The following is a 17,571-nucleotide window of genomic DNA, read 5'->3' as shown; positions in this document are numbered from 1 at the left end:
TATCCTGCCTGGGACTTCTGCTTTCTGCTCTGGCTTCATCAAGTTTTCAACATACAGAATCTTGTCACCGGTGGGAGAGCACAGAGCACCCAGGCTTCCAGGACTCAAGTGCCTACAAAGGCGTAATCCTGGAAGCTAACTTCTTCTCAAGGAACTGTTGGGAGAGGATGTGCCCCAGTTCTCTCCTCCCCAGCCATGGGAGGAGAGAACCAGCCTCTACCAGTGAGATCTAAGCTCTGGTTATAGGGCAGCTTTATGTGTAGAGATGGGCGTGCCCCCCAATCTGTCTAGTCAAGGACCCCACTCTACCCCGGGAATCTCAACCACAGAAGAAACCTAACACCCCTCTCCCCAGTGTTTCTAAACCAGTTGGGACTCTCATCCACCTTGGCTCAAACCTCTGCTGAGATATCAAGAACTGAGTGCTTTCACCCTAGAGCCACTGTGGGAATTGGGTCATCAGCCAGCTTCTGCTATTTAGACACAGCTTTCCAAGATAAGTTTCTACTCACTCACAGTTAGAAAAATGAGGTAGGATTGAGTCAGCATTAAGGGACCCCAAGTACAGGATAAGGATAAATCCTTACAAGGAGGATTTAGGATTTAGGAGACCTCTATTTTCAAAAGATACAGATGCGGAGAAAGTCTCAAATATTTTTCCTCTGAGGAAAAACAAAGCACAGCAGTCTCAATACCAAAGTATAGAGGGCACCCCAGTCCTAATGTGAAACCCTGGTGGTCCTCTTTCCCCTCTAACTGACCTTCTGACCTTTCAATGTCTTTTCTTTCTCATATCCCTCCCCTGAGACACAGGCTAAGGTGCACTTCACTAACCTGTGCTACTTTCTAATATCTTCTTTACATATCACATGAACTTCACAACTTTAGCAACCACCTAGGCAGCAACTTAGAGAAGGCGATGGCACCCCACTCCAGTACCCTTGCCTGGAAAATCCCATGGATGGATGAGCCTGGTGGGCTGCAGTCCACGGGGTCGTGAAGAGTCGGACATGACTGAGCGACTTCACTTTCACTTTTCACTTTCATGCATTGGAGAAGGCAATGGCAACCCACTCCACTGTTCTTGCCTGGAGAATCCCAGGGATGGCAGAGCCTGGTGGGCTGCCGTCTATGGGGTCGCACAGAGTCGGACACGACTGAAGCGATTTAGCAGCAGCAGCAGGCAGCATCTGGAAAAGCTCTCGATTTGGAGACAGCCAAGGGGGAGCAATCCTGGAGATGTCATTACATGGCAAACCCAAACCAAAGGTGAACTACTCATACGATACATCACAATAAAGACAAACCCATGCACCTGGAAAAGAGACGCAATCCCATGTATGAATAACTGAAGGGCCTGATGAGTTTGAAAAGACCAGAAGTGGAGACAACAGAGGAAGAAGTGAAGGAGATTTTGCTGACTTGAAAGAAGGCTAAACCCAACTAGTAAGCAGGGAGAAGCACTGAGTTCCACTCAAGAGTAATCCTCAAACAAAGACTCCCTCCAAACAAAAAAACCTTATGAGTCTTAGATGTTAAAGAAAAATTAATAGTCATACAAATCACAAAGAAGATAGGAGGGATAATGTTTAAAGAAGAGAGAGGAAAATCAATATCTAACTTTGTCTCAAGTGAGATGAGGAGCAGAATTGAGTAGAAAACCTACAGATCAAAATACAGGGGTGATCACAACACACACCAGCCCAGCTGACTCTTCTTTTGGAAAGAAGGGAATATTCCAGGACCTAGTGACTGAATTTGGCACAAATTCTTGACCTTCAAGGATACCTATAAGAAACAGTGGAAAATGAAAAGTAGAAGAAAGCCACGCAGAGGAGAAATATACTACACAGAGTGCTGACCATACGCAAGGTTAATGACGTGAAGCAGATCAAGAAAACAAGAAATTCATAAAGGTTATGAAGCTAAAAAACATCATAAGTAATGCTGTAAGAGGCATGTTGGAAGACTTTAATGGTAAGTAAAAGATTTTCAAGCATATCTGTGGACATTTACCCCCCACAAAATATATTGTGGGAGATTAGAATATGCTCCCCCCCAGATATTCTACTTTGACATAAGGATTATTTTGTGCTGAAGGCAATTAAGAAGCAGACACAAGAAACACTCTGCCTTTCCCCTTTCCACTAGGAAGGGAGGACAATTGTAATTGTTAGAGACAACTTTAAATTTATTATATCAAAGATAGCACCAGAGAAAACTACATAGCACACTTTACTAAAACAACCTTTAGTTTCAATTGTTGTTGTTCAGTCACTCAGTCGTGTCCAACTCTTTGCAACCCCAAGGACTGAGGATGCCAGCCTTCCCTGTCCTTCACTGTCTCCTGGAGTTTGCTCAGACTCATGTCCATTGAGTTGATGATAGTTTTCCCCATTTATTTACCTTTTCACAGTTTGTGGTTGTTCAGTCCCTCCGTCGTGTCTGACTCCTTGTGCCATGGACTGCTGCACACCAGGCTTCCCTGTCCTTCACCATCTCCCACAGCTTGCTCAAACTCATGTCCATTGATTCAGTGATGCCATCCAACCATCTCACCCTCTGTCTTCCCCTTCTCCTCCTGCCTTCATTTTTTTTTTCCAGCATGAGGTTCTTTTCTGATGATTCAGTTCTTCACATCAGGTGGCCAAAGTTATTGGAGCTTCAGCATCAGTCTTTCCGAAGAATATTTCCCTTACAGTTGATCTCCTTGCAGTTCAAGGGACTCTCAAGAGCCTTCTCTAACACCATAGTTCAAAAGCATCAATTCTTCAGCGCTCAGCCTTCTTTATCGTCCAGCTCTCACATCCATACATGACCACTGGAAAAACCATAGTTTTGACTATATGGACCTTTGTCAGCAAATTAATGTCTCTGCTTTTTAATATGCTGTCTAGGTTTGTCAGAGCTTTCCTTCAAAGGAGCAAGCATCTTTTAATTTTATGGCTGCAGTCATCTTCTGCAGTGATTTTCATGGTTGCTGCTAAGTCGCTTCAGTCGTGTCCAACTCTGTGCGACGCCATAGACAGCAGCCCACCAGGCTCCCTCTTCCCTGGGATTCTCCAGGCAAGAACACTGGAGTGGGTTGCCATTTCCTTCTCCAATGCATGAAAGTGAAAAGTGAAAGTGAAGTCGCTCAATTGTGCCTGACCCTCAGCAACCCCATGGACTGCAGCCTACCAGGCTCCTCCGTCCATGGGATTTTCCAGGCAAGAGTACTGGAGTGGGGTGCCATTGCCTTCTCTGGGTTTTCATGGTTAGCTGCCTCAGAAAGCTTAAACTTGTCCTTTTTCTTGATCTTGTTGTTTCTCTACAAATTTACTGTCCTTATAAAGAAGCCTGAAGTTCTAACCACCCTCTTTGAGTTACTTGTCACTGTGCTTATCCCACGTATACACACTCTGCACATGTTAATAAACTTCTAGGATTTTGTTTTTGTTTTTTCTATTGTTAATCTGTCTTTTGGGGCTTCCCCCATGGCTCAGGGAAGAAGCTGGTAAAGAACCTGCCTGCCAATGCAGGAGACACAAGAGATGCGGGTTCAATCTATTTGGGTTGGGAAGATCCCCTGGAGAAGGAGATGGCAGCCAGCTCCAGTATTCTTGCTTGGAAAATTCCAAGGACAGAGGAGCCTGGGGGTACAGTCCATGGGGTCACAAAGAACTGAACATGACTGAGCATGCACTCATGTAGTCCTCTGTCAGTCTAATCTGTAGGGTCCCAGGCGGAGCATCTGTGAGGGTAGATGGAAAAGTGTTTCCTCCCCTAAATATTCTGGCATATAGTATGTATTTAAGAAAAACCAAAAGTCAACATTTTAGCCTGCCATATTCTCCCATCAGACTGCCATAAAACTTAATTTTTTAATCATTAAAATGTGCCCAGCTCTGTGAACATTAGAAAAGGGGGTAGGAAAGCTCCCAATCAGTACATGCACCCTTTCCCCTCATCTTACAGTGTATGCTCAGATACTTGCATTTTCAAAAACTCTATTCCAAATATTCCAATTCCTTCTCAATCCTTTCACTTAAGCCAACTGAATTAAGTACTTTTAGCACCAGGTTCTTACGAAAGAGGCCTGTTTCTCAGAGCATCTTAGGAAAAATTGGCACCAATCATCTGTCCATCCTATACTCCCACAGTTGGGTCCAGGTTTTCTCTCTGGGATGGAAACTGCATACACAGAATTAGGGACTCTTCTTGGACAATGGCCTAAGCCTCTAAATTCAGTAGCTTATTTGGAAGAGGCTAAAAAGTCAAAACAGGGCTCCAAGTGACTGTTCTTTTCCTGTGTTCTTTGAGTTTGTTGCCTCAGAAGTGGAACCTTACTTCCCCAGGGCCTTATGTCTGCCCAAGGCTGGCTACATGCACCAGGAACCCAGGGCTCTATTTATCTAGAATAGCAAGATGTAGCAATGCTAGAAACTAACTCATATGGGCAATTGTGGATGAGTACAAAGTTGCTTTTGTTTCCTTTTCAAAGTACTTTCAGTATAGGAAACACACTCCGCCCTTGATCTCTTTCCTTGTTTCCCTGTAGAAGCACTAGGTGTTGATGGCTTGGTGCTTTGTATTTGCTGTTTCCCTGTCAGGAACAGTCCTCCTCCCTGCTTCCTTGTTACCTGGCAACTCCTACTTGGTATTCAAGTCTCACATTAGACATCCTTTTCCTCCAGTCTTTCCTTGACTCCCCAAGACTGGGTTACATAACTCTGCTTGCTGTTCAAGTATAGCCTCTACCTGTTAACATCCTAATACTATACATATTGCTCTGTAGTTAGACATACTCACCTGTGTGGCCCAGAGACTTGCAAGTCTAGAGGATAGGAACTGCCCTTAAGATGTTACCCTTCTTTAATATCTCCAATGCCTAGCACAGATCCAGGCACAGAGAAGGGACACAGCAAATCTTTTGTTGGAACAAAAAAGTAATATGGATCCACTATTCAATATTACAATGTACTAAAGTAAACTCCAGCCAGGTTGAAAGACTTCAGCAATTAAAAACTAAAATAAAACTGGAAGCATATGGAATCTCTGTGAAGAAAAGAAACTACACTAAGTACTGAAAATATTGAAATTGTCATCAGAGAAAAGATGGATAACTTCATAAATATAAAAATGAAAGCAAAATACAGTAAAAATCTATCAAATAGGTAGGAATGCAACAGAATGAGGGAAAAGTGATGAACAGTACTAAAGCTTAGCATTCAACATACATAAATAATTCATACAAATACATGACCTTATTCTATAATTGAAAAAGGGAAAGACCTGCTAAAAAGTACAAATTGCAAAAATTCCACTGCCTCAGTAATAATTCAGGCTTTGTGGTAATATATGCCTATTAAAATAAATAAAAGTAACACATCCCAATATTTTCACAATTCTGTGGGAAAATACAACTATTACTGTAGATATTATAAGTTGTTTCAGTCTGGAGAGAAATCTGGCAATGTGAGAAAAAGAACCAGAAGATATTTATATTTGATACTTTACAATTTCACTTTGAAGGGTACATCCTAAGGAATTAGGCTAAAAGATGACCAAAGGTAAGTTGTGTAAAGAACGTCATAGCAGAACTATTCAGAGATAATGAAAACTAGAAACAGTCCAAGTGCCAGTTCATAGAGTATGTAAGTGTAATGGGCATCTATCAAGGTAGCATGAATATGATAAGCACACGGACTGTGGTCCAGCTGTGGGAACCTGATATGAAGTTAAGGGAAAGAGAAAAATGCAAAATCCAAAACGTGTACGCAAAGGTGGCTGCCATATAAAGGCTGGAAGGGAATTCAGAGATACTGCATCCTGCTTAGCTTTTAATCTTCCCTGGCTTCATTTGTCAGTAAAATTGCTTTTTTCCATCCTCACATATTTAAGGGAAAAAAAAGGACAGTCTAAGAAAGAAGTAAGATGTTACTGCACAAGCATTTTAATTGATATGCAATGTACATAAAGCTTATTGCTGACTATTATGATTAAAATCATTATTATTTAATGCACCAAGGCCAGACTATTTTATTAAGTAAAAGTCAACTAATTAAAAGAAAGGGTATGCAGTGGCTGAGTACATCCTCCATCACATATCAGGTCCTGTGTTCTGGAACATTCTCTCCCAGCTACAATGCAAGCACACACCCCTTCCTCCATCCCCCCTCCCTCTCTGCCCTGTGCCTACCACCCTCTCCTCTCTCTAGTCATTTCTGCCACTCCTTTATAGTTAAGCAAGGTTAGTTTAGGGATTATACCTGGACCTGTTTGGAGTAAAGAAAGGCAACAAGAGCAGTTTGAGGTGACAAGGACAACTGCAGATACTCACTAATTAGGCAAGGGGCACGAGGAAAGACGGCTGCCCAGGGAGCCACGGCCCAGCTCATGAGGACCAGCTCAGCCCTCACTGCTCCACATCTCGGTCAAGTTGAACTGCAGCTACCTTGGGTTTCATATCGTAGAGTTGAGCAATATGAGTTTTCAGTTCCTTTCCTTCAATTTCATTCTTCTTAGTGAGATGGGGAGTGGGGTCTGCTATACGGTTGACCCGCAGTCAAGGAAGTATCACGTCTCTAAACTTTGTTTTTTCCCTTTTTTCCCTTATCACAATACCCAAGGTGGCTTCTTAAATTCATTGCCTCAATTTCTTTCTAACCCTGCTGATGTGACATTTTCCTTTGGCCATTACATTTTCATATTTCTTTTGGAGTCCTCTGAAGTATTTTATAAAATAAACCTGATTTTAAGAACAGTTTTAGACTTACAGGTTCTGAAGTATTTTGAAACATGTAAAAGTTTTTTTTTTAATATTCATGTAAAACATACAAAATACTCATAATTTTGGCTAAAAGAGTTATTTTGTAAGTGCTAAAATATTTCTACATTTTTGTCCACTAGAAAAATTAAGGTTATAAAGCAGCTACTAATTAAGAATATATCATTTTGATTCCTAGCCAGTCCTGGGCATGGTTAAGCAGCTAAACTGTTCTTCTTCATCTTTTTCTTTTATAAAAAAGAGCATTGCTCCCTTTTAAAGGCAGAAAAATGGCATAAAATTAAACTGTTAGAATTTTTGTTGTGTTTAATGTCAAATATTTAAATGGAAACAAACATTAAAATGTAAGTGATAAACTCAATTCTTTAAAATGTTAACTTTTATAAAAACAGAGACAATTATTCACTAATCATATTTCTATTACATGTTCTTATAGGCTCTTACTGTATTACAGAACTTTCTAGAAGCAAATACTTTGCATAGCTTACAGTTCTTAAAACTATTAAGAACTAACTCCTTAAAGAAATAGCTCAAGACTTGGAGGTTCACTTGAGGCATCAAGGCAACTTCAAGAAGCTTGATAAAGTAAAGATTTGTACATGAACCAGGGAAAGATCAAGTGGTGTGGCCTTTATAAGTTTGTTGGATTGTGGGTTGTGGACTTCATGACAAATGAAAATGGGTCTCTAGGTTATCATAGTATTTACTTCCCAGTAATGGGATTAAATTCCCCAGGAATATCTTAGCAAGATAATGCACATTTGAGAAATTTGTAACAAAATAGAAATGGAACAATAAATTGGAAATGACTCAATGGAAATTTTTATGAATGGTCTTTCTGTTCATAAAATAAAGTAGAAAGATAAACAGGGCATAGGTGTTAGGGCAGAGAGACTACTCTGTATGATACTCTAATAAGGAAAACATATACTATACATTTGTCCAAACCCATAGAATGTATAACACTGGCATGACCCTCAGGTAAACTACACACTTCGGGTGATAATGATATATTAATGTAAATTCATCAATTGTAACAAATGTACCTGTTAGGGGGGAGCCATTAGAATGGGAGAAGCTATGCATGTGTAAGGGAAGAAGGTAAGTGGGGAATCTCTATACCTTCTGCTCAATTTTGCTGTGAATCTCAAAGTAACCTAAAAAAAATTTTTTTAATACACTAAATCGAAAAAAAATGAGTGACCCTTTATGTACCCAATTAGTAATAGCAGGTATTATATATTACTAATTTCCATGAACTATTCCTCACTTACTAAAAACATTTTTGCTTACTTTTCTTGGAGTTTCAATGATACATTTATGAATTCTCATTGTTGTAGATATTTGTGCAATAATGGGCCTTATGACTCAGAGTTCCTACATCCTGCTTCTGGGAAACTGCCTAGTTTCCAAGGACCCAGAATAATCTGCCTGCTTTGCTTTTTTAAAGTTTTGAATAACCTATATTCAACATACTTATTGGATCTCTCTCAATTCCCACCTCAACAATGTAGATTCAATTTTGTCTGTAACAGCCTCATGTCAAAGCATCTACTGCTATCCTCCTTTCCATTTCTGTACACACCACTCAGCTCCCTTTCCTCTGATGCACCCCCTACACAGTTCTGAGGGCTTCCCAGATGGTACAATGGTAGAGAATCCTCCTGCAGTGCAGAAGACAGAGGTGATGCGGGTTAGATCCCTGGGTTGGGGAAGATCCCCTAGAGAAGGAAATGGTAACCCACTCCAATATTCTTGCCTGGAAAACCTTATGAACAGAGCAGCCTGGTGGGCTACAGTCCATGTGGTCCAAAGAGTCGGACAAGACTTAGCAACTCAACAACAGCACCACTACAGTTCTGAGGTCTGCCTCCATCATCTTTTCCGAGATTTCATTAAACACCCACTTCTTCCTTACCAGGTACCTTTACTGACTTTTCTATGACCATTCCCCTAGTTTGCTCATTTTCTAAGTATCCCCAACAAGAATGTATCCATTTACTGCATGCCTTTCTACATTCCTGCATTCCCTGGTTGCATTTCTAAATACTACACTCCTTAGCTCCCCTCTAAATAATGTAGGAGTCCCTGGCTCCTTTGTAAATAATATAGTCAAAAGCCATTACGTGGACAAAGCAAGGCAGACATCAGTGTTGAGGGTATGGTTCTGTCATGGCTAAAGGCAGGCACTGGAGCCTCAGTGGGATGACAAGGGTTCCTACACAGGTTGGAGGGTTGATGTGGAGCACTGGAAACTGAGTGGGTTAAGGAGAGAATTTGGCAGGCAGTCCAGAGTTGGGGTAGAGAGTTTGAGAAAGATCAGGACACCATCCATTTGGGGCAGGGGCAGATAAAATAATGGCTATAGACCTATTACACATAGGGAGTGTTGATCCAATTACCAAATATGTTAAGGATAATTGAAACCAAGTTTCTTGTTCTTGGATAAGGGAGTTACAGTTGTGGGGTTAGTTAGATTAAAATTGGAAGTGTTAGCATGAATTCATAGATTTCAGTATAAAGAGATAATAGGAATGTGTGTATATGTGTCCACCAATGAGAAGACCTGGTGACCAGATCTTGGTTTTTAAATACCATTCTCCTTAAAAACAACCAGTGGATCTTGGAAATTTTGGGTTCCAGGCCTGGGTCAGAGAAAATATAAGATTGGTCTGGAGCATCACATTACATTAGAAAGTAAGGAATAGCTCAAAGAATAATGGAATACGTGTCAAAGGGACATAGGATCCAGCTTGAACAGGATCTCACTGGCCAAATCTGGGATGATTTCAGAATCAAATAAACAATGACATTTATTTTGATGATAGCCTGTTGAATACAGTAAGAATCCATGATATCAATAAACAAACACAAAAGAAGAAGAAACTGTTATTCCTCATGATGTAATGCCAACTGATAGATAAATGTAGAAATAATGACAAAATTAGAAACCCACCATATGACAATTATCACAGTAATAATTAGCTGAGCTAAGAAACATGAGTGGATGTTTAAACCAGTGGATGAAAGTTTAATGAGAAACAGAATATATACATAATTTTCAAAGTTCCTCTTCACAAAAGTCTTATTAATTACAAAGACTAAAACCAATAGCCTTATAGGGGGGAAATCTGGCAGATATCATCAAATGCTCAGTGGGTTATATCAATATCAGGTAGCACCTGATGGGAGGCATCGAGAGCATAGCATTACTTCTATGGTTTCCCTGCTCACACAACACTTTCCAGATGCATAATCTGAATCCAGTCAGGAGGAAACATCAGATAAAGCTAATTTGAGGGCCATTCTGCAATATAATTGTCCTATAATCTTCCAAAATGTCAAGTCATACTTGTCAAGGATAAACTATTCCAAGTTGAAGGAGATTAAAGAGTCAGTTCAGTTCAGTTCAGTTCAGTCACACAGTCATGTCTGACTCTTTGCAACCCCACAGACTGCAGCACACCAGGCTTCCCTGTCCATCACCAACTCCCAGAGCTTACTCAAGCTCATATCCATAGAGTCAGTGATGCCATCCAACCATCTCATCCTCTGTTGTCCCCTTCTCCTCCTGCCTTCAATCTTTCCCAGCATCAGGGTCTTTTCCAATGAGTCAGTTCTTTGCATCAGGTGGCCAAAGTATTGGAGTTTCAGCTTCAGCATCAGTCCTTCCAATGAATATTCAGGACTGATTTCCTTTAGGATGGACAGGTTGGATCTCCTTGAAATCCAAGGGACTCTCAAGAGTCTCCTACAACACCACAGTTCAAAAGCATCAATTTTTCTGCACTCAGCTTTCTTTAAGGTCCAACTCTCACATCCATACATGATTACTGGAAAAATCATAGCTTTGACTAGACGGACCTTTGTTGGCAAAGTAATGTCTCTGCTTTTTAATATGCTATCTAGGTTTGTCATAACTTTTCTTCCAAAGAGCAAGCGTCTTTTAAAGTCATGACAGCGAATACCAGACAGGATCTCAGATTGGATTCTTTGCTATGTAGGATGTTTTTGCAATAATTTTGTGAAACCTGGGTCTGATAATCAGAGAGTAGTAATGAATAAATGTTCATTTCCTGACTTTAATGATTGTACTATCACTATATTAGAGAATGTTCTAGGATATAACAAATGCATGCCAAAGTATTCAGGGTAGTGGTATCCGATATGCAACTCACAAATGATCCAAAGGGAAAAAAGTGTTCTTCTAGTCTTACATGATTTTGGAAAGTTCAAAATGACTTCAAAATAAAAAGAGAAAAAATAAGAAATAAAATGTGCTGATTATGGATCTTTGGTTGAAAGCAAGGAAATTGGTGGTGACATATATGAAAATTAAAGAAATGTTTTTGCTAGTAGGAGACTGGATAGACAGGGGGAAGACTTGAGTAAAAACTAAGCCACAGAGAGGACAGGACCAAACAGTACTGGGAGGTTTGGTTCAACGCTATTTTGAGGCCACGGCGCTTTGGTGCCTCCTCTTAGAATCTCCACCTGCGAAGGCATGAACTTCCATATCCATTTACTGGCCTAAATTTGAGTTTGTCAGAATCAGCAGTTCCATTGTTCTACCTGCCTCTCTTAGGTCTCCCTTTCTCTTGGATTTAGCATCTTGTCAGTTCTTCCATACAATTAAGATTTTTCAGTGGGAAGGTCTGTCCAAATAATCTAGCTGCCCATATTCTCAGAAAGAGAAATCCCTGCTGTATTTTTTTCCTAGCCCTTACTACCAGAGAAGGCAATGGCAACCCACTCCAGTACTCTTGCCTGGAAAATCCCATGGATGGAGGAGCCTGGTAGGCTGCAGTCCATGGGGTTGCAAAGAGTCAGACACCACTGAGCAACTTCACTTACGCTTTTCACTTTCATTCATTGGAGATGGAAATGGCAACCCACTCCAGTGCTCTTGCCTGGAGAATCCCAGGGATGGGGGAGCCTGGTGGGCTGCCGTCTATGGGGTCGCACAGAGTCGGACATGACTTACGTGACTTAGCAGCCCTTACTACTTCACCAAAAGTCTGCACATTTGTTTATTTTCTGTCCCTCTGCACCAGACTGAAACCTCTCGAATGACAGGGCCCATCTGCCTTTTCCACTACTGTGTCCTCTCCCAGGGAAGAAGCAGGTATGGCCACAGAGACAAGATACCCTCCCAAACTATCAAAAGACTAATCTAGATTACCCCAAGACAATAAAAATGAATTCATTATTCTATATGTCACTCTTGAAACCATTTCCAAGACCTGGCTTCCCTGGGTTCAATGGCACCAGGGCCTCTCTTTCAAACAAACATCTTTGACCTTTCCTCCTCCACCTAGCACATGCTATGAAAGGCTCTTCTTTATTTGGAAAATTCTTGTTTATCTTTTTTAATTGACATATATTTGATTTACAATATTATGTTAGTTTCAGATATATGACAGTGATTCAGCAAAGTAAATATATATATATTTTCAGATAATTTTTCCTTACAGCTTATATTATAAAGTATTGAATATAGTTCCCTGTGTTATACAGTAAATCCTTGTTGCTTATCTATTTTATATAGAGTCCTATATCTGTTAATCACATACTCCTAATCCTGCCCCCTCATCCCTTTCCTCTTTAGTAGCCATAAGTTTATTTTCTGTGGCTGTGAGTCTGTTTCTGTTTTATAAATAGATTCATTTGTATTATTTTTTAGATCCCCCATATGTGATATCATACAATATTTGCCTTTTTCTGTCTTTGTTCATCTTTTAATGCTCTGGTCAAATGTTATCTGCTCTGTGAAGCTATCCTCTAACCCTAGGCAGGGCTCCATAGCATCGTCTACCTGCTTTACTGTAGAGATGTTTAGCATATTGTACTGAAATTCTTCACTTGTTTTCTGGTCTTTTCACTGTAATGTTCATGTTCATCACTGTATCTCTAATACCTAGCACAGTTCTTAGAGCTTATTAAGAACCCTGTAAAGATTAACAACCTTCTAGAACCTCAGAGCAGATTAGTCTTCTCTGGTCAACCTCTTCTCAGTTGCTGCTGCTGCTGCTGAGTCACTTCAGTCCTGTCCGACTCTGTGCGACCCCATAGATGGGAGCCCACCAGGCTCCCACATCCCTGGGATTCTCCAGGCAAGAACACTGGAGTGGGTTGCCATTTCCTTCTCCAATTCATGAAAGTGAAAAGCGAAAGTGAAGCTGCTCAGTCGTGTCCAACTCGCAGCAATCCCAGGGACTACAGCCTACCAGGCTCCTCTGTCCATGAGATTTTCCAGGCAAGGGTACTGGAGTGGGTTGCCATAGCCTTCTCCAGTTACTTGATACTAACTCTAAGAATACCTGGGAACTCAATTAAAAAATCATTGAAAATATTAAAATATCCCTTTAGTTCTAGGATATTTTAATTTATTTTATATTATGGTCCAAACTGTATTTTGAACAAATATCCTTGGTTGATTCTGGAACAAATGTTGAGAAACACTATTCCAGACCATTTTAAATCTTCAACTTCTTTCTCATCCATTCCAGTGGGGCTGGCCCCCTCTCTAGAAACGTAAGTCTCTACAAAGTAAGACAAATATATTACACAGCTTTGCTTCTCTGCTTTGGCAATTTAATGACAATTGCCTCTTTCTTAGTGGATTTCCAAAGAGACTTGAGCTCTCAATAGTTTTGTTGATCTAATTTAGAATTTTCTGTGATTTTATGTCCTGTACTGACTCATACTCATTTTGAGTTTTAGTTTCCATATTTCACAGTTTCTAGCTCCAACTTCGAATCAGTCATCTGAAACTCCCAGCTCTATCCCGATCATGAAACCACTGGGCCCCTGGGCCTTGAAGGCCACTCTATACCCAGGGATCCCAAAGGCCTCTACCTAAGTTTTTCGTCATTTCCACAATTCTTCCCAAAACACTGCGGCAAGAAGGGAAGGTGAAGGCTTTGAAGAAAAACTCACTTGCTTTTCAAATATAAAGCTGACATTTTTTTTTTTCACTCAATGCTGATTTGGGAGACTGAAATATCTGAGTTTTCAGGCTTCATTAACCACTACCCCATTAAATGTTGCATCAGATGGAGAGTGATCCTGAGGCTTTTCTGCTTCGTGGGCTGTGGCACATTTTATCTTCAGCCCCCTTGGTTGAACCCCAGTCGATTTGTTTTCTTATCTGCTTCCCCCAGAAACATGAGTAAGCTAGACCTGGCATGTTTATCCAACAAGATAGCCCCAGCAGCACGATAACTTCTAACAGTTATTTTTTAGGCTCTGGTGAATGTCAATAAAGTTGTGATCTGATCCACATTATCATGTTCAGACCACAGAAGGCTGAAGAAACCCTGCTTATCATCATATAATGATAACAAATGAGTTTTCAATATGCAAATAAAAGAACTGTTTGGATTGTTCCCAGGAGTAACAAATTGTCTACAGGAGCCAGGAGGATAATAAAAATGTGTGAATCTAGTAGATATAAGAAAGTAAGGCTCGGTAGAGATTGTGGGAAAATGAGAACGTATTTCACCAAAAAGCACTCAGATTGAAAACAAAATGTATTAAAAGTCACTCAAAGTAAAGTCTGTTGACCTGTCACCTGTCACATTCTTCTATAGTCTAAAAACATGAATTTGATATTTCCATAGTTTTTTTTTTCTTTTTTTAAACTAGATGTTTTAGTTATATTCTAGGCTAAGCTACTATAACAAAGAGACCTGAAAATTCAATGGCTTAAATAAGACAAAAGTTTGTCTAAGAGACCAGAAATTGGATGGACAGTCCGGGGCTATAGGAAGCTCTGCTCCATGAGTGCTGTCAGGGATCCAGGCTGGTAGGATGGCTCTGCCACTTTCTACATATGCTTCCATCTGTGTGTCTCAGTGACTGTGCCAGTCACCACAACTTCCCAAAAGACAAGAGAAAGAAGGTAAGCAGATTCTTTTTAAGAACATGTCTAGGACTTCGTTGGTTATCCAGTGGTTAAGAATCCACCTGCCAATGCAGGGGACACAGGTTTGATCCCTGGTCCAGGAAGATTCCACATGCTGCAGGGTAAGTTACCTGAGCCCACTTGCTGCAGCTACTGAAGCCTGCATGCCCGAGAGCCCATGCTCTTCAACAGGGGAAACCACTGCAAGGAGAAGCCCATGCTCCACCTCTAGAGAGTAGTCCCTGCTCACTACAGCTAGAGAAAGCGCATGCATAGCAACAAAAACCCAGCACAGCACCCCAAAATAAATAAAATTTGAAAGAAAAGAACAAGTCCCAGAAGTTGTATCACATCATTTCCACTCAACTACATTGTCTTTAAATGTAGGGTCTCATCAGCACAGTTAACACCCAGGGAGGTGTTAGAAGAGGATTCCTCTCACCTGTTGAGGATCTGTTAGTACCAGGAGATAGTTTCTGCCATGCTAGGTTTTCAGGTAAAGCCAAAATAAGTTTCTGTAACCTATATCTATCTCCACCTTTTAAAATGGTAAATTGATTCTCAAAAAAAAAAAAAAAAAAAAGTAAATCAATTCTGAACCAATTAGCCTTTGATCTTTGACATTTAACTTTGCACCAAGTTCTAAACGACTGAAAAGAATTACAGATATGCATAAGCATCAAGGTTGTAACAAAGGCAAGAGTAATGTAAAAAAGGCAGGCTAGTAATGAGCCTTATGAGTCTCATTTAATAGGTATAATGAAAGCAATCAACTATAAGCATTACTTGCACAACAACTGCAAAAAAAGAGTGTGAAAGTCTCACTCAGTCATGTCTGACTCTTTACAACCCTATGGACTATACGGTCTGTGGAATTCTCCAGACCAGAATACTGCAAAAAAAAAAAAAGAAGACTGGTCCAATTCAGGGCAAATGTAATAGGCAACATGTCTTATTCTTTATTACTTAAGCATCTATTTATTGTTGTTCTTTTTAACTTGTTTTATCCTTCTCCCCACAAATATGTTGAAAACCCAATGGGAATACATAAAATACCAAAGATAACAAATTGGAAATATTTTAAAACAAACAAAGGCATGGGTATAAAATGGGTCTATGAATGAGCTGGCACAACTTTGATGATTTTCTTCAATGGGTGGCAATCTAGACCACCCGGAAGACTGGCTGCAAAATTCACATCATTTCTAAGATCCTCATGATTCAATTTCTATCTTAGTTCCCTGCATGTGTCTTGCATTCTCATACATTCATAATTTTGTCTGCTGTTGCTTCTGCATCACCTTCTCCTTATCATAATCTTCCCCATCTCAGGCTAGGTAGTCACTGCCTCTGGGGGTCTTCCCAGATTTTCCTCAGCAGAGTTAGTCATGCTGTTCCTTACTCCCACAGTCATAGTATTCATGATCTAAACAATTGCTGAATTCCATTAGTTTTGTGTTAATATCCCTTTCATTAAAGTGTACACTCAGTAAGTGCAAAGTCATTCTTTCTTTATTCACCTCAGTTTCCCCCTCTTCCTTTCATAATGCCACATATATAGCAAGCACTCATAAATGCTGTTCAATATATAAGTAAAAGTTTGCATTTCTAGCCACCTTCTTTATTGAAAAATTCTCATTTTTGCCCATTTCCCCCCCACTGACTCTTGAGCTCCCCATACCTGCATAAGGAGCCAGGCATAATGTTCACGGCAGCATTGTTTATAATTCTGAAAAGTTAACAGCTACATAATTTGTCTTAGGAAATGGAGACATAAACTGTTTAGTTCATATACAAGAATTCTGTATATCAGTTAAAATAAATTAATTGATGCACATTTGTCAATCAATAAGAATAAATCTCAAGAAAGCCTTAAATGAAAGAATTTAAGTTCATGAATAGTATGTAAAGTATACATTTATATAAGTTACAAGTACTATCTTTTTGCTAAGAAGCCAAGTAGTTTGTGTAAAAGAAATATGAATTTTTAAAGAAAACCTATAAATATCTTTCCTTCAACCTCCTTTCCCCTCTAGCTTCTGTGTTGTCTTAAATGGTTTTTTGACCCAGTTGATGGAGCACAAGAGAGAGAGAAGCTAGAGAATTTCATCCTCCTTTCCTCCCTGCACAGCTCTGTCAGTGGCTATGTCCCTGAAAATCTAAGAGTCAGGCAGCATCTCCCCCAGGCTTCTGCCCTCAGAGGATTTCTTGGTTTTTCCCTTTGCTGCTTCAGACCTAGAGGAGGCAATGGTTTCCTACTGTCACTCACTTCTGGATACCTCCCTGAGGGTTTCCTTAATTTTTCCTACACCTTCATAAAATGCAACCCCGCAAAAGTCTCTTCAGTTGAATCACCAGATACAGGGACTCTGAAGGAGATCTCGGTTCTGGACCCAGCTCTGCCCCTGATGAGCTGAAGGAGACTGAACAAGTCACTTCTCTCTGGACCTCAGCACACCTCTAAGCAGGGGAGGAAGGACAGGTGACTTTCAAAGTCTTATCTGCCTTGAAGATTCTGGAATCCACTGGAGAATGAGACAGGATGGTGTCCTGTCTCAACTGAATCTTTGTGGCATATTTGTTTACAGATGATCCTTTTAAGAGAAGCTAAGGATGTTTACCTTCTAGTTTTCACTCCTTCTAAAGGGAATGCTTCAGCAGAGTGAGCTTCTGGAGCCCCCAAAACAATTCCAGTTCTTTTCTTTCTCTCTTTCCCAAACTTATATCCTGTTTTCTCTTTCATCTACTCCTGTTCTTTGTTTGCCACTTCCCAAGGCTGTTAGAGGGACAAAAAGCACAAAGGTCTTGGCCCTACAGCCTCAGCGGTTATTCAAAGAGTGCACCAGCTATAAGATTGTCAGTCTTCTGAGCCTAATGCCAAGAGCCCCCTGCCCCT

This window comes from Capra hircus, chromosome 4 (genome assembly GCF_001704415.2).
Source record: "Capra hircus breed San Clemente chromosome 4, ASM170441v1, whole genome shotgun sequence".
NCBI classification, from domain to species: Eukaryota; Metazoa; Chordata; class Mammalia; order Artiodactyla; family Bovidae; genus Capra; species Capra hircus.
The sequence above is the reverse complement of the archived record's forward strand: the minus strand, read 5'-3'. Positions refer to the sequence as shown.